Source organism: Myotis nattereri (genome assembly GCF_964212035.1).
Source record: "Myotis nattereri genome assembly, chromosome: X".
Classification (NCBI taxonomy): Eukaryota; Metazoa; Chordata; class Mammalia; order Chiroptera; family Vespertilionidae; genus Myotis; species Myotis nattereri.
In genome coordinates this window covers 50575252-50600162 of record NC_138078.1, presented here as the reverse complement: position 1 = coordinate 50600162, position 24911 = coordinate 50575252, and the positions used below count along the sequence as shown (strand labels likewise).

Below are 24911 nucleotides of genomic sequence, written 5' to 3'. Positions count from 1 at the left end.
GGGGGAGGTGTGGAGAAGCATGAGACTTGGTTGGAAAGTTGGTAAGGAGGAAATTCCAAGAAAAACAAAGTGTGCAGAAGACACCCACCCAGTTTATTGGAATTCTGACTTAGGGGAGTACCGAAGGTGGTGCCCCTAATTATTCCTTGACCTTTCCAAACAAGTCTGTGAACATGCAGACCTCCGGGTGTTTACTGGAATCCTTATGTTTAATCTTTGGGTATCCTTGCTTAAAGGACACTACAAACACATGTGTCCTCCCAATATTACTTACCCTACTGATTGTATCTAAAAGATAAACTTTATCTCAAACTGCCACTACAATAAAAGCCTAATGAGGCAGGCAATTGAGGCTGTCTGGTCTCTTTAGCCAGGCAATCCCTTAGCCCTCTCTTTCACAAAAAACATTGTGTCAGAGTAATCATTCATCCATCGCTCAGGGTGCTGACCAGCCCTGGCAGGAACCCACTGTATGGGAGAATATGTTTGCCAATGATACATCTGATAAGGGGTTAATCTCCAAAATATATAAGGTACTCATACAACTCAACAAAAGGAAGAAAAAAATCCAATTAAAAACTGGGCAGAAGACCTGAATAGACACTTCTCCAAAGAGGACATGCAAATGGCCAAGAGACATATGAAAAAATGCTCAGTGTCACTAATCATCAGAAAGATGCAAATTAAAACCACAATGATGTTCCACCTCACACCTGCCAGAATGGCTATCATCAATAAATCAACAAATGACAAGTGCTGGCAATGACGTGGAGAAAAGGGAACCCTAGTACACTGTTAGGAGGAATGTATAACCACTATGAAAGTTTCTTCAAAAAATTAAAAATGGAATTTCCATTTGACCCAGTGATCCCATGACTAGGAATATATCCTAAGAAGACTGAAACACCAATCAGAAAGAATATATGCACTCCTATGTTCATATCAGCATTATTTACAATAGCTAAGATCAGGAAACAGTCCAAGTGTCTATCAATAGATGAATGGATAAAAAAGATGTGGTACATTTACCCAATGGAATACTATGCAGCAGTAAAAAAGAAGGATCTCTTACTCTTTGAGACAGCATGGAGGGACCTGGACAGCATTATGCTAAGCGAAATAAGCCAATCAGAGAAAGATAAGTATCACATGATCTCACTTATATGTGAAATCTAATGAACAAAATAAACTGATGAAAAAAATCCAGAGACATTGAATCATGTGACAGAGTGACAATTCTCAGAGGGAAGTGGAAGGGGTGGTGGTGGTAAGAGTTTAAGCAAAGAACTTATATGCATACTAGAGGCCTGGTGCATAGATTTGTGCACTAGTTGGGGTGTGGCCTGTGGGGATAAGTCCACTGTGGGAGTGCCACTCATCCCAGTCAGCTGAGTGACTGTGAACCCACACTCTGAGCGGCTGTTGAATGAGGAAATTAGTCTGAGCTGATATCAGGGTAGTGTCTTGGGTAAAGGCATTTTCTGTGTCTTGGAGGAACCTGGAAGAGAGCTTTGCACCCCAAAGGCACTTGGTGAATGTCTTTGATCACACAATGCCAGGTTGGTGAAACAATTGGGGCTGTTCAGGGCAGCCATGCTCCAGGATCCTCAGCCATCAGGACAGCCTACCCAGGGTTTCCACAGTCATGTCCCCTCTTGAAATCCGCTTATGCCAGCTCCCCATGCTCTTTCTGGAACACACCTTAGAGGACCTGCATCAGCTGGTAGGGTCACGACCGGATTGTCTCAGGTGTTTGATAGGTACAGAGACTTGGCCTCACCCTGGGCCTGCTAGTGGCTGCTCCCACTGTGGGAGCAGCTGCTCATTCTGGTCAGCCAAGCAAGCAGTGCTCCCATTGTAGGAGTGCACTGACCACCAGGGGGCAGCTCCTGCATTTAGCGTCTGCCCCCTGGTGGTCAGTGCACATCATAGTGACTGGTTGACCGGTTGTTGTGGTCATTCCATCGTTCAGTCACTGGGCTTTTATATAGATAGATATGCATAGCTAATGGACACAGACAATAATGTGGTGAAGGTCTAGGGAGGGTGGAGGAGTGGGGTGGAATGGTCAATGGGGGAGATAGCGGGATATGTGTAATGCTTTCAACAATAAAGATAAATTTAAAAAAATAAATTAAAGGGAGAAGGCTTGGAGAAATAAAAAGATATGCAATAATATACTAAACATTTGTGCCAAAGAAAATACATACTACTTTACCCAAGGTTTGTGAATTTATTATCATTACTAGAGGCCAGTGCATGAAATTCGTGCACTGGGGGGTGTCCCTCAGCTCAGCCTGCACCCTCTCCAATCTGGGACCCCTGTGGGATTGGGCCTAAACTGGCAGTCGGGCATCCCTCTCACAATCTGGGACTGCTGGATCCTAACCACTCACCTGCCTGCCTGCCTGATTGCCCCCTAACCCCTCCCCTGCCAGCCTGATCAATGCCTAACTGCTCCTGCTGGCCCAATTGCCCCCAACTTCCCTTCCATGCTGGCCCAATTGCCCCCAACTGCCCTCCCCTGCCGGCCCGGTCACCCCTAACTGCCCTCCCCTGCTGGCCTGTTCCCCTCCAACTTCCCTCCCTTCCCTGTAGGCCCGGTTGCCCCCAACTGCCCTCTCCTGCTGGCCTGGTCGCCCCTAACTGCCTTCCCCTGCTGACTTGATTGCCCACAACTGCCATCTTGTGGTGGCCATCTTGTGTGAGGGTGTGACAGTCAATTTGCTTATTATGACTTTATTATATAGGATACTAAAAAACGATTTGGACTGGATATAGAAATGTATAAAAATTTTTAAATACAAGTTATATACATTTGTAAACAAGAGATAAATTCATAGTATTTAAAGAGAAGATACTGGAATGCTTGGACTATATTCTTAATCTTTTTGGGTGACATCCTAAACTACAAAACAGTCCTTGAAACATCTATCAGACAGAGTATCTCACTGTGTGAATGGTAGATACAGAGCAGCATACACTCCTTCTACAAAATAATTATTGGCTTATTTCTTTAAAAATGTGGTTGTGAGGATTCCCCCTCAAACATGTAGATATAAAAGAAAACAGCAATTATATTCATAGTTCATTCTAATGATGCAATCTTTTATACAAAGTATAAACAAGCAGGGCTCTGATTATCACTATGAGTGCATTATTAATTTATTATATCTTTTCAAAAAATATATTTTATTGATTTTTTACAGAGAGGAAGAGAGAGGGGTAGAGTTAGAAACATCGATGGGAGAGAAACACCTATCAGCTGCCTCCTGCACACCCCCTACTGGGATGTGCCACAACCAAGGTACATGCCCTTGACCAGAATCGAACCTGGGAACCTTCAGTCTGCAGGCCGACGCTCTATCCACTGAGCCAAACAAGTTAGGGTAATTTATTATATCTTTAAATTTATTATATCTTTTTGTGAAGGAAAGAAAAGAGAAAAGGTATCAAAAAGGAGGAAAAACATTTGGGGAAAAAAGCTTTATAGATATCTGTTTTGTTTTGGTTTCTGACCCCTCTCCACTTTCAGCTGCAGTAATTTCCAATGATTCTCAAAGTGTGGTATCCAGCCTTGGTGAGTACCAGGCTGGTCAATGAAGAGAACATGGTATCTATGACTCTAATCTTACTGGCTAGAATTCAAGCCTTTCTTATTTCTTTGAGTCTGATTTTGTCATGCACATATTAGCTATTATTTCTAGCTTTATATGATCTAAAGATTTAATATGCATAACTTCAATATCTTTGTCCAAGTTATTACTTAAAATGTTGAACAGGATAGAGCTCAATGGCAAGCCACTGCATAATTCTCTCAAGGTTGAAATAAATACCCAGAGTTTAACTAATTATAAATCCCTCTAACTGCTATCAAACTCCTCTTTTCCACAAGGATAACACAAGATATAGGATTGTCTGACTGGATCCCTATTTCATGCTTTCTTTCCCTTAAAGTTTAATTTAGTAATTCTATCAAGAAATGACACATAGTTGTTCTTTTATTACTGACTTATTCTTAGAGAACCAACTTAGAGATCTTGATGACCATTATTTTCTTTAATGAATATCTATAAACTATGTGATTGAAAATCTATTTTAGAATTATGCTGGGAGTAATTTCTACATTTACAGATCCATAGTTTTAGCATATCACTGCCCTCTCCCTTCTTACCCCATCCTCTGTCCTTTGAGAAAATCAGGGCATTTGTCCATTCCTAGTCTTTTTTTTTTTTTTTTTTTTTTTTGCTTAAAGTATTACAAAGGGTATTACATATGTGTCCATTTTTCCCCCTGCCCTTGACAGTCCCCTAGCCTCCCCTACCTCCCAGTGTCTTATGTCCATTGGTTATGCTTATATGCATGCATACAAGTCCTTTGGTTGATCTCTTACCCCCCTCCCTCCTGCCCACCAACACTCCACGGCCTTCCCGCTGCAGTTTGACAATCTGTTTGAGGCAGCTCTGCCTCTGTATCTATTATTGTTCAAAAGTTTATAATGGTTTCTATTATCCATGAATGAGTGAGATCATGTGGTATTTTTCCTTCATTGACTGGCTTATTTCACTTAGCATAATGCTCTCCTAGTCTTATGGAACTTTTTTTATGAGGTCTCAGAAACTGGTAATAGTAGTTTTGTGATTACCTGTGAAGCTTTATTCAGTGCTCTTAGATCCAGTTATTCTGTGCCTGGACACTTACTAGTAAGATACTCAAAGGGAATAGATATATGCTTTCTAATTTTTCTTTTACCTTGAGTTTCAAATTCTTTCTTAGCCATGTTTCATATACCCTTTTCTGTTTGAAGATCATTTCCATTGATAAAGAAGTCTGGGTGAATAGTTTTGTCAGCTGTTATTTTTAATAGCATACCAAGCAGATCTAGCTCTTCTTTGTTCTTGCTCTAAATGGAACTAAATATATATGCAAATTCAGTGGTTCTTAACATTTTAACAAGGCTCTGACCTTCCTGACACTATCTTAAAAAATTATGTCCTTTTCTGCAATGTGTACTTGGCTCTATGGTCTTCCAATTATTGCATCACTTCTGAGCTTATCAAAGACTATCCTGGGAAGTCACACTGATCATTGATGCTTTGGGTCTAGGGAAGGGAGAATGTCCCTTTGGGTGGGTTTCAAATACACATTCTCTACAAAGTGTGGTATGTGTTCTTGTAGCTTCTTGAGTGAGCGCTATGATTAGATATGTGTTGTGTCCCTTCTGTTGTGTATCCCTTCTGGTGTGTTGGGACCTAAGGAAGGTTGAATATGGCTGTTTTAGATACTCCATTCCCTCTCTATCACCAAGGAATTGGGAGTATTTGATTTTGAGAATCTTTCATAATTGAAAAATGTAGTATGTCAGGACAAGCGAGGCATATCTTTCATTCCACTAATTTTTGGAATATGTTCTTTTAAAGCCTATAATAGGTGTGGGACCATAAACAACAGCTCTTCCTTCCTTCATTACTACAAACTCTAAGATGACACATTCACTTTCTCCCAAGGTTCCTATCGCCATTATCTCACTAACCAGCTCTTCCTTCTTGTACGGAAGTATGACTAGAGTAGCAATTCCTTCCTTGAATTATTCTACATTCTGAGAAGTGAAATTGTCATCAAGGCAACAATTTTAACTTTACCATATACTTATTGAATATCTTCTATGTTCCCAGCTACGTGTGGTAATAAGGAGAAGACAAGCTATTATCTTTAGCTAAAGGTATTTCTTTTCCCTTCTACATAAATACTGTAGTACTCATACTCTAACAATCTGTGGGACTTTTTTCCCCAATAAACCTTATTTTATGGTGCTGCTGTCAATTCGAACAGATTATTGGGAATACAGACCACACCACTGTAATATATCCCATCATCCTGGCTTGCAGGAGGGAACAATAGGAAGACATACAAAAAGCCACAGCATTCTGTGTCACTACTCCCAATTCAAAAGTTTCACAAAAATCCAATTCAAATGACAGATGTGTCAGTGTGATATCCAGAGGAGAGAAAAGGAAGACAGTTGAAAATTTAACTTTGTGAAAGTACATTAACACCACCACCTCAATGTGATATTTTAAAAATTGCTTTAAAATGGAATTACCATGCTTCTTTGTGTCCTTATGCTCAAAAGATCCTCCCCACTGTTTGGGGCTTGGGGTAGCCTCTCTGGAGGATAGAAAGTTGTTCCTTGTTGTGCAACTAAAAGTATAAATGAACATTTGTGCTCTGTAGGAGATCAAGCAGGAGACTAACTATAAGGACAGTACACTGCATGAGATATTTTGAACTCAGGCAATCTTGAGAAAACAGTGCACAATAAAAAAAGAGTCTAAAATGAAGGAGGGTGGTCAGTTAGGAGAGAGGTTTGGTGTGAGAAGAGGGCACTTTAAAAGTTTCAAGAGTTGGTGATCACAGAAATATTGCCACTAGAAGTAGGAAGGTAGTTGAGAGGTGCTGGGGTGTAGTCTATACTCAAAGGTAAACAGAGGGCCATAGAGGACATTGTTTAATGAATAACCAAGCAGAGTTCAGCCAGAGGACTCTATCTAGGCTGGTGGTAGAAGCAAATATGGGAACTAGGATAAGACTATCAACTGATTAATTTAGTCAATAAGTATTTACTGAGTACTTTCTGTGTGCCAAGTACTGTGTTAGGCATATGAGATATACAGATTTATAACAGTGAATAAAACAGACAGGGTAGTCTCCTTCCTTGTGGAGTTTATAGTCTAGTGAAGTCAAGGGAAAAAATAACACTTGGGCTTGGTCAACAGTGTCAGAAAGTGACAGACTCAGTGAAATGGGTCCAGGCAAGAACAGGTTCTAACATTATACTGTGTACATATTCTGAAATTCCTCACAATGTAGCAGTCTCTTAAATTTTCAGTGGCTGAGTGCTATCTACTTGAAAGAAGAAAACAATCCAGAGTTACAATAATAAAGTCACAACCCAGAGAAGAGTCTGAGCTTAAGCCTAGTGACGTGGCACAAGAAATGACCAGTAGAAAAAGTCAGGAGTTTCATTTAGAAGTTTCTGGGTTTTAAGCACTTTCCTTTTTATTTCAGAGAAGGAACCAGAAAGCTAGTGACTGTTGATAGTATTGTTTAAGTGTAAAGTACATAAATATAAAGTCTTAAACCTTTTTATTTTTTTATTTTTAGAGAGAAAGTAGAAGGAAGGGAAGGAGAGGGAGGGGGGGAGAGAGAGAAACATCGATGTGAGAGAGACGTTTAGAGTGGTTGACTCCCGCATGTGCCTAGACCAGGGCCAGGGATTGAACCTGCAACCCAAGTTTGTGCCCTTGACAGGGAATTAAACTGGAGACCCTTCAGTGCATGGGGTGATGCTCTAACCACTTAACAGCACTGGCCAGGGCTAAAGTCTTAAAACCCAAGACTAAAGTCTGACAGCCCTAGTGTTGGAGAGGATAAAGGCAGGAAAAAATAAAGTGCAACTGAAATAATACAACTGGTGCTTCAGACCACTTCTCCCAGCCATGCCAGCCAGTGCCCCAGTCATCACTCAGTTGGCTGGTCCTTTAATTTAACCCTTGATTATCCCTGACAAGGATAAAGCATGACCTGCAAAAGGAAGCCTCTTCTTGCAGTGCTGCTTCAAAGCAGAAAAATAAATGTTTAGGATATTTGGCCTGGCTGGCATGGCTCAGTGGTTGAGCATCAACCTATGAATCAGGAGACCACGGTTCAATTCCTAGTGGGGGCACATGCCTGAGTTGTGGGCTCGATCCCCAATGTAGGATGTGAAGGAGTCAACTAATCAATGATTCTCTCTCATCATAGATGTTTCTCTCTCTCTCCCTCTCCCGTCCTCTCTGAAATCAATAAAAATATATTTAAAAAATGCTTACGATATTTGTTTTCATTTCCTCAAAATGTATGCATGTGGGGGTGGTGGCGGTGGTGAGGGATTGTAGATAAATTGCAGAAGAAAATGTGCAAGCTACTATGTAGTAAATCAGTGGCATTGTTTGTAGCATGTAAGCTACAAAACTCCAAGAACCATGTCTTCTGAAGCAAGTTGTTTCAGACTGGGTTCAGCATGTAAGCATTAAGTGTTAATGGAAAGAATTCAAAGAATATATAACACAAGAGTGAAGATGGGAGCTTAACCAGCACTCTTTTTACTAAAGAATACAAGGGGGCTAGAAGATGATCTCAGAAGACTCTTTCATCTCTAAAGAGCTTTGAATTGAATATAAGTAATTTTGTTCAGAGAATTCAAGTGGCTAGTTGCATACATGTAAGTAGCATTCCAAAAGAGAATTCTATTTGGTCCAGGGAGAATATGAATAGACAAATAAAAATGAAGATAGAGCCTATAAGATTATAAGCTCACTAAGTCTTTCAGCTAGCACATCTTAAAATTGTACATTTGTCTGAGTTAAGAGTGGCTTAAAATTCCTTTTTCACCCAGAATAGAATGACCTCAATCTTTTCCAAAGGAACATAGAAAGCTGATCTTGAAAGTACAATACCCGCTTAAAATTGATTTAGAAATACAAATGATTGCTAGCTCCATGGGAAGAGATGTCTCCTCAGGAAAAGGAAAACTGCCAAGTTTCTCAGCACATTCTGAAGTTACCAGCTCCACTAATTACTGGATTTTACTCCCAGATCCTGCAATGGTAACTTACTGGGCAAAGCGATAGCTAATATTGACATTCCTTCAGAGTAAAATAAAAATAAACCTAGAAATGTAGATGAAATTCTTTAAAGAAGCAATTAAAACATCAACAGTTATTAAACTGCCAGATCAAATAACTCTAAATATCAAACAGAACTTTTTTTAACGTTATAGCTTTAGAAGAAAAGGAACTCTGCCTTTGCCCCAACATGCAATATTTAAAATTGGGAGCAGCTTGTTATTTCATTAGACTGTTCCCCATGGTTCAGCATGTGGCTTTGCCTCCAGCAGGAATGAATCAGGCAAGCGGTCAAACAGAAAGAAAGCAAAAGGGAAGACAAAGAATCAATAGTCAAACTCTACACAACCTCTTTGGAACCAGCATGCTGCTATCAATCCTGAGGGAAGCTATAAAATATGTATCTCCAGAGAACCTTGTCAATCAGGGAGCCTCCAAAGCTCCACATAAGGAGTATTTGCAGACTCTGTTTGACCAAACACTACTCCAAGACAGGAAGATACAGAAAGAAGGGCTGAGTAAAAGGTGTCACCCATGAAATCGGAAGAAGAGAATATCTGTAACCAGACAGACAATTCATGAATGGTTTCTTTTAAAAAATATGTTTTTATTGATTTTAGAGAAAGAGGAAGGGAGAGGAAGAGGGAGAAGGTAAGGGGGGGAGAGAAGGGGAGAGAGAAAGAGGGAAGAGAGGGAAAGAGAGAGAGAGAGAGAGAGAGAGAGAGAGAGAGAGAGAGAGAGAAAGAAATCGATTGGAAATATTGACTGGTTGCCTCCTGTGGATTGAATCCACAACTAGGGCATGTGCACTGGCCAGGAAATGAATCAGTGACCTTTCAGTGCACAGGATGGCACTCAACTAACTGAGCCACAGCAGCCAGGCATGAATGTATTCTTAATTCTCTATTTGGGATATTACAATTCTGAATTCAACTCTGGCAAATACTAGTATTATGTACTTCATGGTAGCTGAAGACACAATTTTAGAGATTTTAATGCCCTGGCCAATAAAAAGCAAATGGATTCAGTTATGAGATCATGCCTGATTTCATTTCAATATACAGTGTGTTCTACACCTACTATGTGCTAGGTATTGTTGGAAGCAGATGGATTAATAAGAAATCATTTCTGTCCTACAAGAGGTAGTTTAGCAGGGAGAGAGGACACATGCGAAGAACTGCAGTATAGGAAGAATGTGTGAATAGAAGTTTAACAAGTGCTGGGGTATCATGGAAAACTAACTTTCTTTCCTCTGGGAGCCTGTGCAGAAGTTGTGCTCCCTCTTCTCTCATCACTCACTGTGGCTTGTTAACTACACCTTAAGGAATCACATATGCTCACATTGGACCCATATTGCCTCTTTAAATCATTCTTTCTTCCCCTTTTTCTTGCCCAGTTACTAGGTGTACTGGTTAATAATGGCGGATTTTGTAATCAAAGAAAACATGATAATTTCAAGAGAAACATCAAAAGTGCTTTATTCAAAGTAATGTCCATCGCTAGCTACACATTTCCCCCATCTTTCAGATAATTTGTGGATACCGTCCCAATAGAACTTTTCTTGTTTTGAGGCAAACCATTCAGAGACCCAATTTTCTACTTCTTCATCTTCTTCATACGTTTTGAAGTGCTGCTCAGAAAGTGCATGTGCCATTGATCGGAACAAGTGGTAATCTGAAGGAGCAAGGTCTGGTGAATATGGCGGGGGTGGGGGGGGGAGGGTTAATACTTCCCAGGCAAGATCTTTTAACGTGTCTTTAACTGGTTTTGAAATGTGTGCTGGTGCATTATCATGAAGCAAAATTACTTTGCCATGTCTTCTGGCCCATTCTGGTCATTTCACGATCAAAGTGTGGTTCAAATTGATTATTTGTTGTTGGTAGTGATCAGTATTAACAGTTTCACCTGGTTTTAGAAGCTCATAATACACCACACCTTCCTGATCCTACCAAACGCAGAGCATTGTCTTCTTTCTTAAGTGATTTGGCCTTGCAGTCGATGTTGATGGTTGACCTGGATCAACCCATGATTTTCTGCATTTGGGATTCTCAAAATAAATCCGCTTTTCATTGCCAGTCACAATTCGATGCATAAAAGACTTTCTTTTGTGCCACTGAAGCAACATTTTACTGATGACTTTTCAGTTTTCCATTTGTCTTTTGTTCAGTTGATGTGGCACCCATTTTCCTTCCTTTAAAATGTTTCCCATTGTTTGTAAATGATCGGAAATTGTTTGCAGAGCAATGTTTAATCTTTCTGCAAGTTGTTTTTGAGTTTGATACGCAACTTCAGCCAATAATGCGTGTAATTGTTGGTCTTCAAAGTTTTTCGGTTGACCTGAATGTTCTTTGTCTTTCACATCGAAATCACCACTTTTAAAGCATTTAAACCAGTGTTCACAAGTATCTTGAGATGGAGCATGTTCACCATAAGCTTCCCAAAGTATACGATAACTTTTTCTTCAAAATAAAGTAATGAATTAAAACTTCCCACAAATGCTCTTTTTTTTTGGCACGAAATTTGACATTTTTAAGTGTAAAAATATCTATGGTGTTAACACCTTCAGCAAATTTGACATATAAAGTTTTGAAGCTTGCTGTCAGTACAACAAAATAGCATACATATAAATTTGCATATATATCAACATGTGTAACTCCGCATCTATTGAAAAAAACTCCGCATTATTAACTGGTACACCTAGTACTTCAAAGATAACCTGTCTTTCAGTCTCTTTGTTCTATACATGAACCCTAATTACCATAGTCGTGACTGATAGTTATAGGAGCTCTATTAGTGAGATACCTGTATCAAGGAAAAGGAAAGCCATCCTTTCTGAAGTGAAACTAGACATAAAACCTGTGCCAAATTCTAATGTCTACTGAAAATACCAAGAAGTGCTCTTCCGAAAAAGTCTCCCAAAGCCTCTATCTATATCTTTAACATATAATTAACTCTGCTATTCTCATGCTTTAGCATTCAATGTGCTGCTTCTTATTCAATTACATATTTTTTTGTTTTAATTACTAGTACTGAGACAGCATGTACAGTATTTTAGTTCTAGCACAGGTTAAATCCAATTTTGTGGACTAACCTGGAGTCTTCCCCATCAAAGTAACATTGTTTCTACAAGAAAACATGCAATTGCCAAAAAAACAACAACAACCTAAAAATAAAATTTTGGAATAAACTGAGGGTTGCCTGCGAAGCTGTGCAGAGGATCCCCTTAATAAATGGGGTCTAATACAGTTACTTATAAAGTAACCATAAGTAAATCTAATTTTTCAGTTAACTTCATATATATATATATATATATATATATATATATATATATCTGGAAAAATCTTCAAACTAGAAATTCTTTTTATCCCTAAATATAATGTATCACAAGTGTAGGCCCACTCCACTATACAATGGAAACTTCATAGCATAATCAGTAAAGAGAAAAGTGTGACTTGGAAGTTATTATTTCTTACTTTTGCTAAAATAATTTCTCTAGGCTCCATAATTTCACTTGAAAGGCCACTCAGCAATGGAATTGGCTCTGCAATGAAGGCTCATTTTACCACACCACATTGATTGACTGAAAATAACTTTTTATATGACAAATACATTCCTTCCGAAGAACTACCATGACAACCAAACCACTGGCTTGTGTGATTAGACTATAGAGGACTGATGAATTACATATGCCATATACATTACACAACTTCCATACAGACACTTTGTGGGTTTCAGTTTGCAGCCAAGATGTTAGGAATAAGGCAAGTGGGGGTTCTATGCATCAAGCATTGTGCTAAGAATGTTATGTGGATTAATTCATTTAATAGTCACAGCAGCCTTCTGTGTGTGACTAGCACTTTATTGATGAGGAAACTGAGGCACAGAGGGTTGAAGGAACTTGTCCAAGGTCACACAGTTAGTCAGTGGTAGAGTCTGGATTTGAATCCAGGCAATAAGAATTAAGTGACTTTGAGATCTTAACCAGAATGCTATGCAATAATGCCCCTGCTGATTATAAGAAGGATGATAATATATAAGTAATAATGGCAACAAACACTAATATAATGTTGACTACTTAAGATGCTGTTCCAAATACCTTCCACATATCAACTCATTTAATCCTTACAACAATAGTACCTATGAGGTAGGTACTATTATTATTCTCATTTTTCAAATGGGGAAAGTTTAGCATGGAGAGGTTTAATAATTTAGCTAAGTTACACAACTAGGAAGTAAAAGATCTGTGATTCAAATCCAGGCAGTCTGGCTCCATTATGATACACTGCCTGTGTAACAAATATAGCTGGGGTGTAATACGCAAAAGTAGTGGGCTAGGAGCTTAGAAAAATAATTCAGGTCCAATCATTTCCTAGTTCTAAAATTTTACCTCCAGGTGAAAAGCCAAGCCCCATGCCCCAATGAGAAATTTCTATAATCTTTATCTATAAAATAGAGAAAAACTTTAAACTTACAGGGATAGTGTAAGGATTAAACAAGAATGTTATGTGAAAATACTTTGGAGAATGTAAAGTGCTATATAATTGTATGGAATTAATGAATAGAGTGATAGACTGGGTAGGAATGGTTAAGACATTTTATGTATATACTAGAGGCCTGGTGCATGAATTTGTGCACTGGTGGGGTCCCTCACTGGCTCTCCAACATCCCCCAAGGGGTTCTGGATTGCGAGAGGGCACAGGCCAGGCCCAGAGACCCCCACTAGTGCACGATTGGGGCCAGGGAGGGACCAGGGGAAGGCTCTAGGGCATGTCTGGTCTGACTAGCCCAGTCCTGATCGGCCGGAACCCAGCAGCAAGCTAACATACTGGTCGGAGCATCTACCCCCTGGTAGTCATTGCATGTCACAGTGACTGGTCGAATGGTTGGAGGGACAATTAGCATATTAGGCTTTTATATATATAGTGGTAAAGTGTGATAACTGGAACATAATACTCAGACAGGAATTATGACCTTCCTGTTATTTGCAACATGTTCTTTTAAAATTTTGGGCTATGATATTCAGAATACTGTATTTGTGATAATGTCTCAGGTAAACAGACCTGAGGTCTGTAGTAGGCTAAGGATAGTTCATTATTAAACAGTCTAAGACTGCTGCAAATGGCAACCTGGAGCAATGATAAAGCAATTGCTGGTTGGTATGATTAAAACAGACCATTCAATAAATCCATTGCAGCAAATCTAGTCCATCAGATAGTGTGTCTCTCACAGAACTAGTTCTATCCCTAAGATGAGCAGTAGTGCTGGAGAAGAATAGAAGTGGGGCATAGGTAAACACCAGAGATTGCTGCTTCACACAACCACTTTAAAAATACAACTAAAAGACAGAATGGACATCACTCAGAACCACAGGAAGGCTGGCTGAGGGGAAATTATACAACTAGAAGGAAAGAGAAAAGCACACCGAGACTCAGAGGAGGTGCAGTGTGGAAAATACAAAGGTGCGGAGGTGCGTGCGGAGTTGCGTGCGGAGCGGGCTGGTGGCTGAGGGCGTGGTTGTCTGTTTCAATCCGGAGGGAGTCTCAGGCTCTGAGCTCCAGTTCCAGGCGAGTCTCTGAGGACCCAGACTCAAACGGGAGAGGCAGGACTGTCTGGCATCGGTCAGAACTTGAGGGCAGCTTTCTCTCTGAGGTTTGCAGCGGTTTCTGGGACTCTGAGAGGCAGAGCCTCTGGGGATGGGACTGAGAGAAGCCATAACTGCTCGCTCCGCTCCACCCACTCTGTTGATCCCCTGGGACCCGCCCTGCCCAAGCCTTGCACAGAGGCATTTGGGGGATAGCCTTAGGCAAAGGCTGGATTAGCACCTCCCTAGAGGACAGAAGTTCTCTCACTGCAGACACAGCTGACTCTTATGGCCAGTTGGCCTGGAGGTCAAATCCCCCCCACTATTACCTACAACAATCAAGGCTTAAATACAACAAGACTGCGCACAAAGACCACAAGGGGGTGCACCAAGAAAGCATAAAAAATGCGAAGACAAAGAATCAGGACAAAAATGACAGAAATGGAGGATATAGAGTTCAAAACCACGCATTAAAGGTCTCTCAAGAACTGTTTAGAAGCCGCCGATAAACTTAGTAAGGCCTTCGAAAAGACTGGTGAGACTGCCGATAAATACAGTGAGATCTTCAAGAAATCTAATGAGACCCTTGATGTTGTGATAAAGAACCAACTAGAAATTAAGCATACACTGACTGAAATAAAGAATATTATACAGACTCCCAACAGCAGACCAGAGGAGCGCAAGAATCAAGTCAAAGATTTGAAATACGAAGAAGCAAAAAACACCCAACTGGAAAAGCAAAATGAAAAAAGAATCCGAAAATACGAAGATAGTGTAAGGAGCCTCTGGGACAGCTTCAAGCCTACCAACATCCGAATTATGGGGGTGCCAGAAGAAGAGAGAGAGCAAGATATTGAAAACCTATTTGAAGAAATAATGACAGAAAACTTCCCCTACCTGGTCAAAGAAATAGACTTACAAGTCCAGGAAGTGCAGAGAACCCCAAACAAAAGGAATCCAAAGAGGACCACATCAAGACACGTAATTAAAATGCCAAGAGCAAAAGTCAAAGTGAGAATCTTAAAAGCAGCAAGAGAAAGAAAGTCAGTTACCTACAAGGGAGTACCCATACGACTGTCAGCTGATTTCTCAACAGGAACTTTGCAGGCCAGAAGGGAGTGGCAAGAAATATTCAAAGTGATGAATGCCAAGAACCTACAACCAAGATTACTTTATCCAGCAAAGCTATCATTCAGAATTGAAGGTCAGATAAAGAACTTCACAAATAAGGAAAAGCTAAAGGAGTTCATCACCACCAAACCAGTATTATATGAAATGCTGAAAGGTATCCTTTAAGAAGAGGAAAAAGAAGAAAAAGGTAAAGATACAAATTATGAACAACAAATATGCATCTATCAACAAGTGAATCTAAGAATCAAGTGAATAAATAATCTGATGAACAGAATGAACTGGTGATTATAATAGAATCAGGGTCATAGAAAGGGAATGGATTGGCTATTCTTGGGGGGTAAAGGGGTGTGGGACATGCGGGAAGAGACTGGACAAAAATCGTGCACCTATGGATGAGGACAGTGGGTGGGGAGTGAGGGCGGAGGGTGGGGTGGGAACTGGGAGGAGGGGAGTTATGGGGGGGAAAAAGAGGAACAAATGTAATAATCTGAACAATAAAGATTTAATAATAATAATAATAAAAGAATAGAAGTGGTTCTCAAATATCTCCCTTCAATACATCTCTCTGTGGCTTATTGGATAACATAATTTTACAAAAGGACCATCCACTAGAGTTTAACAGTTCTATCCCCACTACACAATAGCTCTTCTTTAGGCCTATACTTAGTAACAGAGGAAAATACTTAATAATCACAGTAAGAGTAGCAGCCACCAACTTATACGGTGCAAGTGCCTGCTCAAAGCCTTAGAAACTACAAAGAGGAGAAGAAATCAAGATAACTGTCTCATGAGAATCTGGCTCCAGTCACATCAAACAATATAGTGGCACTTGCTATTTTGACCCCTGAAAACAAGGTTGGAGAAAAGCTGACAATGCCCATGATTTGTCACTATGAGAAGGAAAATAATTTGATAGGTACAGGATAGTTCCAATTTTATTATTTTCAATAAAAATTAAATATAGCACTACTTATTTTTATTTTATATACCTAAGATTTTTATATAACTACTAGAGGCTCGGTGCATGAAATTTGTGCACAGGGGGTGGGGGGGAGGGTCCCCTCAGCCCAGCCTGCACCCTCTCCAATCCGGGACCCCTCAGGGGATGTCTGACTGCCAGTTTAGGCCCAATCAGGCCTAAACTGGCAGTCAGACATCCCTCTCACAATCCTGGACCGCTGGCCCCTAACCACTCACCTGCCTGCCTGCTGGATCGCTCCTAACTGCCCCCCCTGCCAGCCTGATCATCCCTCACCACCTCTGCCTGCTGGCTTGATCGCCAATCCCTGACCCCCCTGCGGGCCTGGTCGCCCCACGCAGCCTGTTCATTCGTCCGTTCGGTTGCAATGGTTGCCTAACCTTTTATGGTATACTAGAGGCCCGGTGCACAAAAATTTGTGCACTCGGGGGTGGGGGGTCCCTCAGCCCAGCCTGTGCCCTCTCGCAGTCTGGGACCCCTCGGGGGATGAGTACCTGCTGGCTTAGGCCTGCTCCCTGGGGGACTGGGCCTAAGATGGCAATCAGACATCCCTCTGGCAGCCTGGCAGCCTTCGGGGGATGTCCACTTGCTAGTGGGGAGCAGGTCTAAGCTGCAGTCGGACATCCTTAGTGCTGCTGAGGAGGCAGGAGAGGCTCCCACCACCACCGCTGTACTGGCAGCCGTCAGCATGGCTTGTGGCTGAGCAGAGCTCCCCCATGTAGGAGCGCAGTGACCACCAGAGGGCAGCTCCTGCATTGAGCGTCTGCCCCTGGTGGTCAGTGTGTGTCATAGTGACCAGTCATTTCCAGTCTTTCTGCTGTTAGGGTCAGTTTGCATATTACCGTTTTATTAAATAGGATAGAGGCCTGGTGCACGGGTGGGGGCTGGCTGGTTTGCCCTGAAGGGTGTCCCGGATCAGGGTGGGGATCCCGCTGGGGTGCCTGGCCAGCCTGGGTGAGGGGATGATGGCTGTTTTCAGCTGGTCACACCCCCTTCAGGGTTGGGGTCCCCACTGGGGTGCCTGGCCAGCCTGGGTGAGGGGCTGAGGGCCGTTTTCAGGCTGGCCAGCGACTGAAGCTCCCAGCCTCTCCTTTTTTTCTTTTTTTTTTTTTAATTCTGGGATTTATTTACCTTCTATAATTGAAACATTGTTGCTTTCAGGCTCAGAGCCGGGCGGCAGCTGGCGGGGAACCTTGGCTTCCTCCATGACTGTAGCAAGCAAGCCTCATGTTCGCTTCAGCTGTGTGGGTGCCAGCCTCCATCTTTGTTGGCAGTTAATTTGCATATTGCCCTGATTAGCCAATGGGAAGCGTAGTGGAGGTATGGTTAATTACCCTATTTGTCTTTTATTAGATAGAATAATAAGAGGGATATGCTAATTAGCCTGGACATGCTAATTAGGCACAGCCAGATATGCTAATTAGTCATGACCAGTATGCAAATTGACCATCACTCCAACACAAATAATAAGAGAGGAATATGCTAATTAGCCTCAATATGCTAATTAGTGACGGCCAGTATGCAAATTGACCATCACTCCAACACACAAGATGGCCACCCCCATGTGGTCAAAGATGGCCACCACAAGATGGCTGCAGGGGAGGGCAGTTGGGGGGATCAGGCCGGCAGGGGAGGGCAGTTGTGGGGAACCAGGCCTGAAGGGGAGGGCAGTTGGGGAGGATCAGGCCTGCAGGGGAGGGTAGTTGGAGGGGACCCAAGCCTGCAGGGGTGGGCAGTTGGGGGGACCAGGCCAGCATGAGAGGGCAAATGTGGGGGACCAGACCTGCAGGGGAGGGCAGTTGGGGGCAATCAGGCCTGCAGGGGAGGGCAGTTAGGGGTGACCAGGCTGGCAGGGGAGGGCAGTTAGGGGCAATCAGGCAAGCAGGGGAGCAGTTAGGCATCAATCAGGCTGGGAGGGGAGTGGTTAGGGGGTGATAAGGCTGGAAGGCAGAAGCAGTTAGGGGCAATCAGGCAGGCAGGCAGGCAGGCAGGCAGGCGAGTGTTTGGGAACCCGCACTCCTAGATTATGAGAGGGATGTCCGACTGCCCATTTAGGCCCGATCCCTCGAGGCATCCCAGATTGGAGAGGGTGCAGGCTTGGCTGAGGGACACACACACACACACACACACACACACACACACAGATACCCGTGCACGAATTTCGTGCACCGGGCCTCTAGTATAGATATATGAATGAATCAAGAAGAAATTCTTTCTCATAGTACTTTAGAACACTTTTAGATGGAGAGAAACTTTTTTTCAAATAAAATAGTAAATAAAAACTAAAATTTTAAAACATAAAAGTGGAACTTTATGTTATACTAAAGGCCCAATGCACAGATTCGTGCACTGGTGGGGTCCCTCTGCCTGGCCTATGCCCTCTTGCAACCTGGGACCCCTCATCCCACTCATTCTGGCTCTGCTGTGCCTGCTGCCTGCTGCCGTCGCTGTTCTGTAGTGTGCTGCTGTGGAGGCGGAAGAGGCTTGTGCTGTAGCAGCTGTGCTCGCCAGCTGTGAGCCCGGCGTCTGGTGCCTCTCAGTCAGCTGAGTGGCGCTCCTGCTGTGGGAGTGCACTAACCACCAGGGGGCAGCTCCTACATTGAGCACCTGCCTCCTGGTGGTCAGTGCGTGTCATAGCGACCGGTCGAGTGGTCGTTCAGTCATTCGGTCATTTGGTCGCTTAGGCTTTTATATATATAGATAGATTATTTCAACCATATTCTAAATGGAACTTCTAGTTGAAAAGCCAAACCCCATGCCCCAATCAGAAATTTCTATAATCTTAAAAAAGAAATCACTGCTTTATTATCTAACGTTATCCAAATTATTGATTAAATAATATAGTCCTGTACTTATTTTCATCCCCACATTCACATCCAGTCTGAGATCATGCCAATTAAATTTAATCTATGTTATCTCTTGTAGAGTCAAAAATCATTAAGATTATGGTACTGTACATATCTGCTCGACACATATGGATTTAATTGCCTTTTGTACCTCAATGGCACAGACATCTATAATATTTTAGTGCCTCCCAGTATTTCTGTCTGTACTGAATAAGTGGGCAAGAAGATCAAGCTCTGATACATTGCACTAGAGCAGCGGTTCTCAACCTGTGAGTCGCGACCCCTTTGGCGGTCAAACGACCCTTTCATAGGAGTCGCCTAAGACCATCCTGCATATCAGATATTTACATTACGATTCATAACAGTAGCAACATTACAGTTATGAAGTAGCAACGAAAATAATTTTATGGTTGGGTCACAACATGAGGAACTGTATTTAAAGGGCCAGAAGGTTGAGAACCACTGCTAGAGGCAATATGGTAGATACCCTTCCCTGTTAGGTCTTCACACAGGGGATGACTTAACCATAAGGATCTCTTAGTAATCAGCAGGGTAAGAGTGGGCAGCATGGGGGCTATGTTGCTCAAAGGGACTCATTTAAAGGAAGGCTTTTTGTCATTAAACACCTTTATCAAGAAGCAAACACCTGGGGATTTAGATAAAGGCAAGTGTTTCATGGTCCACAGGGGTAACTAACTGACTGACTATTGAGAAAAATAGCTTATGCCACTAGTTGAAGTAAAACCTCAAGCATTAAATGGAAGAGTACTAATTTTAATAAATCTTTCCAGTGTTTACATCCTACACTTTATAACCCCAAATCTCTTCCATTTCTGTCTTGATTTACACTCTAAAAAGGCAGAGTGGAGAAGATTTACAAGTGAAGGAAAGGAACATTTGCATTCAGAATTTTCTTTCCTTCCAGATTCCAAGGTTTAAGCTTAAATACCTCTGGCTAAAGAAAGAACATTCAGGCAGTTTCTCACCACCAGTTCAATACTGATATTTATTGTCTTGGAGAGAGTGATGGGGTATTCCAGGGTGAGTGGAGAGAAGGGGTGTGTATCAAAGTTTCCAGAAGCCTTGACTTCCTACTGTAAGGAGAGGATAGGTCTGTACAAAGGGGAGAAGTATAGGTTTGAGCTAATCTTCTTTTCCACCTTGGATTCTGAGAAGGTGGAAAAAAGCCAAGGTTCTTTTGATTTTAGTCCTTTGTCTATCCAGGTAAGGGCAAGTTCAGTTATCTTAGAAAGATCCTGTTATTTCAAAGCAAGAATAAAAAATGTATGTATAAAATGGAAAACTGTTAAGAAGTTAAGCAGAAAAAAAATCTCTTATTTTTTCTTTCAAAATGTGAGTTGTAGAGAATGAGTATAAGAAAATAAAAATATAGTTTTAAAATAGCTATTTTATATTTTTTTCAAATATATCCCAAATGAGAGAGACAGAGATTAAAGACATGAATAAATCAAATGAACTAAAGTAGAAACATGCCATGGTGGAAAGGGTATGGAACTTGGAACCAGGGAACCTGTTTTCTAGTTCTCCTCTGCCACTAAATCTTTGTGGCTTGCCTTATGAAGTGTCTTAACCTCCCTACTTCTCAGTCTCTACCCGCTGTAAAATGAGGGGCTTGTACTAAAGTTTTCAAAGTCCCTTCTAATTGTAGTAACTCAAAATGTGTAAAATAATATGGTAGATGGTATGGAATGAATTGTGCCTACCCCATCCCCAATTCACATGCTGAAGCCCTAACCCCCACTTCTCTATTTGGAGATAGGGCCTTTAAAGAAGTAAATAAGTTAAAACGTAGCTTTCAGGATAGGCCATAATCCAATCTGACTGCTGTCCTTATAAAAAGAGAAGATTAGGACACACAGAGATATACCAGGGATATAAACACAGAGAGAAAACTGTGTGAAGAGATAGCAAAAAAGTGGTCATCTGCAAGTCAAGAAAAGAGGCCTCAAAAGATACCTTTATCTCAGACTCCCAAACTCGAAAACGGTGAGAAAAGAAACCGCTGTTATTTAAGCAAGCCAGTTTGTGGTATTTCATATGGCAGCTATAGCAAACTAATATACTGCATCATTTGAGTAAAAACTCAATTTATTTAAAAGGGAATGAACTTTTTTACATCTTAGCTAATGAATTGTACTCAAGATGATTTTTCTGGGGGTTCAAATTTCTTCGATCCTCATTTCAGAACTTGTAAGCTTCCCAAACTAGCCACAAAACAAATAATAATTGCTGTTGTGGAAAGTTGTAGCCTATAAAGCCTAATGTCAAGGGGATTAAAATCTTAGAGCACAATGAAGAGAACCCAAGGGTGGTGACTGTGGGGGCAGGGAGAGGGTGCAAAGTGAGGGAGTGGAGATGGAGATGACGTAGAGGGATAAATGGTGATGGGAAAATAAAATACAATAAAACATTGTGTCAAACCAACTAAACCGAAGGAATAAATATTAGATGATTTCTAGTATTCTTATATATTTCAATTGGTTCATACTAGCAGTATAATGTTATTATAACTGGAAGATATTTTGTCCCTAGTATTATTAGAACAATAGTAGCTGGGGGTCAAAGAATGAATATGACATTTTTGTTAGTTCATGTCTAAAGGAGAAAGCATGACAGACACTTCTTTTTTAAAAAAAAAAAATTATTGAATTTTTACAGAGAGGAAGGGAGAGGGATAGAGAGTTAGAAACATCGATGAGAGAGAAACATCTATCAGCTGCCTCCTGCACACCCTCTACCGGGGATGTGCCACAACCAAGGTACATGCCCTTGACTGGAATTGAACCTGGGACCCTTCAGTCCGCAGGCTGACGCTCCATCCACTGAGCCAAACCAGTTAAGGTGACAGACACTTCTTTTCTGGGATTATTTAAAATTGATAGGTCAGAAATTTTTCCTATTAAAATAAACACTTCGTTAGCCGGCTGGCGTGGCTCAGTGGTTGAGCATTGACCTATGAACCAGATGGCCTAGATCACCAGTGTGGGGTGTGCAGGAGGCAGTCAATCAATGATTCTCTTTTATCATTGATGTTTCTATCTCTCTCTCCCTTCCTTTATGAATCAATAAAAATATATTTAAAAAAAAACACACTTGGTCTCTGCATCTTTTTCATTTACTTTACTTATTGGTATGAAATAGAATGTAGTATTTGTTCATATCTAGCAAGACACCTTCACCTAAACCCATGCTGTTCAGGAGAAAAGGCATTTAAAAACTAAGTTAACTTTCCATATATTCACATTTGTAAGTATTTGTCCAAGAAGCACACATGTGGCTTATATTTGCAAATGGCGAAGTTAAACACTTTCTGAAAATGTAATATATACCTTCTAATACTTTGTAATGAAACAGTATATTACTAAGTTCATTATCATATTGCATTAATGAGAAATATGAAGCTTTAACAAACTTAAAGTTTAGGTTCTAAAGACCACTACATAAGCCCTGGCCAGTGTGGCTCAGGTGGTTGGACCATTGTCCCATACAGCAAAAGGTTGCAGGTTCAATTCCCAGTCGGGCCCATACCCAGGTTACGGGTTGGATCCCCTGTCTGGGTGAGTACAGGAGGCAACCAATCTCTCTCACACTGATGTTTCTCTCCCCCTCTTCCTTCCTCTCTCTTTAAAATCAATAAAAAAGCATCTCCTCAAGTGAGAATTTTAATAAATAAATAAATAAATAAATAAATAAATAAATACCACTACATAAGATTTTCTTTTGTCATTTTCTAACAATCCATATACCTCATGCAGTCACTTTGTGTGTTTTTTAAATTTTAATTTTTAATTACAGTTTACATTCAATATTATTTTATACTAGTTTCAGGTGTACAGCACAGTGGTTAGACAATTATATACTTTATAAAATGTTCCCCTGATATTTCTAGCACCTAACTGGCACCATATATAGTTATAATTGACTTATTTCCTATGCTGTACTTTATGTCCCCATGATTATTTTGTAACTACCAATTTTTACTTCTTAATCCTTTCACCTTTCTCATTCAGCCCCCCTAACCTCCCTCCCCTATGGTAACTGTCATTCTATTCTCTGTATATGAATCTGTTTCTATTTTGTTTGTTTTAGACTCCACATATAAGTGAAATCAGTATGGTATTTCTCTTTCTTTGTCTGACTTATTTCACTTAGCATAATACCCTCTAGGTCCATTCATGCTGTCACAAGTGGTAATATTTCATGTTTTATGGCCAAGTCATATTCCATTGTATATATGTACGTACCACATATTCTTTATCCAATCTTCTATTGATGAACACTTAGGTTGCTTCCATATCTTGGCTATTGTAAATAACACTGCATTATACATGGGAATGCATATATCTTTTCAAATTAATGTTTTGGGTTTCTTTGTATATATAGCCAGAAGTGGAATTGCTGAGTCATAAGGTAGTTCCATTTCTAATTTTCTGAGGAATCTCCATACTATGTTCCACAGTGGTTGCTCCAATTTGCATTCCCACCATCAGTGCCAAGGGTTCCCTTTTCTTTACATCCTTGCCAAAACTTGTTGTTTGTTGATTTATTGATGGTAGCCATTCTAACAGGTGTGAGGAGATATCTCATTATGGTTTTAATTTTGTGCACTCACTTTGAATTAAAGAAAAGGGAAGAGGATGTCAAGATAAATAAATGAAGGAAGAATAGTTAACAAATGGTACTGTGGCAACTGAATATCCACATGCAAAAGAATAAAGTTGGATCCCTGTGCCATACCATAAACAAAAATTAACTCAAAGTAGATTATAAAGTAGATCATAGAGACCTAAATTAAAGTGCTAAAACAATAAAACTTCTAAGAAAACAGAAATAAATCTTCATGACCTTCAGCTAGGAAATGGATTTTTAGGTATAACACTAAAAGCACAAGCTACAAAAACAAAATATAGACAAATTAGACTTGATCAGAAGTAAAATTTTTTTGTATTTTAAGGTAAAATGAAAAAATGGGAGAAAATATTTACAGTCATATATTTGACAGGGGACTTGTATACAAAGAACATAAAGAAGTCTTAAAATCAATAAAAAAGACCAAAAAAAAAAAAAAAACTGGGCAAAGGATTTGAATAGCTGTTTCTCCAAAGAATATATACAAATAAGCAATAAAGGACATAAACAAGCTGAACATCACTAATCATTAGGGAAATACAAATCAAAACTACGAGATATCACTGTTCACAATAGTCAAAAGGTGGAGATAATCCAAATGCCCTTCAATCAATGAATGGATAAACAAATGTGGAACATTCATACACTACATTACTGTTTGCCAATAAAATAGAATAAAGTTTTGAGTTATAATATGACTTGGGAAAACCTTGAAGATATTATGCTAAGTCAAAGAAGCCAATCACAAAAGACAATATTTTATATGATTCCATTTTTATATGAAATATCCAGAATAGGCAAATCTATAGAGATAGAAAGTAGGTTAATGTTTGCCTAGGGTTTAGGGAGGTGTGGGAATGTGGAATAACAGCTAACAGCTAGCTATAACTCACTTGTTGGGGAGATGAGAATATTTTAAAATTAGATTATGGTAATAGTTGCACAACTCAGCGAATATACTAAAAACCTATGAACTGTACACCTTAAATAGGTGAATTATATGGTAAGTGAATTATTTTCCATTTTAAAAGCGCTAAGAAGAGAAAGTGAAATAGTTC

The 24911-nt window shown here is 40.5% G+C and overlaps 1 protein-coding gene across 8 annotated transcripts in view; it reads right to left on the bottom strand.

Moving 5' to 3' along the window:
• Positions 1-24911, bottom strand: part of EDA (ectodysplasin A) — a gene marked incomplete at both ends in the record, with an annotated part of 598912 nt that overhangs the window by 204747 nt on the left and 369254 nt on the right. The window lies entirely within an intron of this gene.